This window comes from Homarus americanus, unplaced genomic scaffold (assembly GCF_018991925.1).
Source record: "Homarus americanus isolate GMGI-L3 unplaced genomic scaffold, GMGI_Hamer_2.0 scaffold19065, whole genome shotgun sequence".
NCBI lineage: Eukaryota > Metazoa > Arthropoda > Malacostraca > Decapoda > Nephropidae > Homarus > Homarus americanus.
In genome coordinates this window covers 1,579,707-1,581,972 of record NW_024757463.1, presented here as the reverse complement: position 1 = coordinate 1,581,972, position 2,266 = coordinate 1,579,707, and positions in this window count along the sequence as shown.

Genomic DNA, 2,266 nt, shown 5'->3' with positions numbered 1-2,266 from the left:
GTGTAATTAATAAACATTGTACCAAGAGACAGACAGTTGTTTTCGCTGTTTAGAAATTTTGGGCGGAGATGCGACGACTCTCATCTTGACAACGTAACTGAGAATAATATCCAACAGGAAAACATAAATGAGGGTGTTGTGCTGACTGATTGTTTTCTTCTCCTATTGGCTGTAATTTGGTGTATTTACATTTTAGTCCACCAATCACAGTAAAGGATTTTTTTTACTTGAAGACCATAAAATAATGCGGACGTTTTCCTTTATTTAACATTAAAACAGTAAAGACTAACTCTAAAATAATTGAAAACCTTTGTATTCAATGTTTTTTCTTATTAATATGGTCTATTTATTTATCTGGAAAAAATATAGATGTATGTGGAACGGCACCCACACACACGACCAAGCTTCTTGTAGTGTAAATCATATGAGAAAAATAATAAGCAACAGCAGAACATAAGTCGGGGTGTTGTGCTGACTGACTGCCCTCTTCTCCCATTGGCTGGAATTTGGTGTGTTGACATTTTGGTCCACCAATCACCGTTAAGTAAAGGATAGGATATTAAATTCGAGAACGCAAAGGAAATGGCCCACTATCCCTTGACTTAAATTTACGACAATAATGATGAAATCAACTTGAAGCTCCAAGCGATGTTTCATATTATTCAAGGATCATAATGGAGATAAATAGCTTTTTTCTGTGTGATTTTATCAAGAATTAAACTAAGAATTAACTAAAGACTAAATGAAAACCTTTTTATTTTACGTTTTTCTAAATATACTTCGTACATTATTTATCTGGAAATTTTCATTTATTTTATTTTAGTACAAAAGTGTGCCGGTCGCGCGCCATGACTGTATAAATTGTAAGTCAACCTGCGCCATTTGTCAGTAAAATCAGAGGAGAAAACGAAAATCAACAGCAGAACATAAGTCGGGGTGTTGTGCTGACTGACTGCCCTCTTCTCCCATTGGCTGGAATTTGGTGTGTTAACATTTTAGTCCACCAATCACAGTTAAGTAAAGGATCGGATATTAAATTCGAGAACGCAAAAGAAATGGCCCTTTATCCCTTGACTTAAATTTATGACAATAGTGATGAAATTAACTTACGAAGCTCCAAGCGACGATTCATTATGTTTAAAGTATTATAAATGAGATAAAACTTTTATTATTCATTAACTGGTTATGTTAAAAGCCGTTATCATTCAGTAATGGCTTATATCAGTTCCTCGACATCACGAAGACACAAGGCGACATGGCCGGGGTGTTAGGTTATAAAAATCATGTATTCTGATATATAATCTTTTTGATTAATAAAAATGTATTTCCTCCACCATTTTTAGGATATTATCAATGAAATAAAGTATTTTTATTTAGTAAGAAGTTTTCTGACTTGGCTTCTTAATGCAGACACCTGTTGTTGAATATTACATAATGACGTGATTAACCTTTCGTGAATCTTAACTTAATTTGTTATTTATTTTTATTATATTTATCACATAATTAACAGCAGAAATTATATTATTAAATGTGAGTAATTTATCCCCAACACCAAAGTTTGATTTATTGCCAAAGTTTACATATTTTGCTGTGAAGTAAATGAACCAGTTTATTCATTTAAAAACTATAACAATTGTATACCGGACAGTGATACCTCCATATAGCGGACTTATCCATATATTCCGTTAAATGGAGGTGTTACATCAAAAGTCCCCTCGATATAACGGAATTTCTTCGCCATATCGTCGTTAATAGAGATTTTACAGCTATGTCATGTCTTACTAAATAAAATATAGATAGAAGGATAAGAATAAAGAAATATAGATTTTTAATTATTAATGGAATATTTCTGCCATAAATGAGTGACTGTAGTTTAAGGTGACCTAGATCTACGGCTCATAAATTCCATAACTCCTGTAATGTTTCTCCCTGACAGTTATTTTCATTGTCAGGTCGATAACTTAAATATTATATCATTCCTCTGATAAAATGAACTTGAGGAAGACTTATAACCTTGAGTTTATTCTTATCAATATGTCCCATTGGCAGACACAGAATTTAACACCTATTATAATTCGCGAAAAGTGATATTGTAGCTTTATATGGTGATTTAGTAGAATTATTTAATGTATGATATTAATAGGCGCTTATCGGGATGTTAATAGTTGGGTTTTATACGGAAATAAATGGGATATAATGGAATAATATGGGGAATATTTTTAGCGAGGAGGAATCGATGTTGTGATGGGTGTCGGCCGTGACGTCA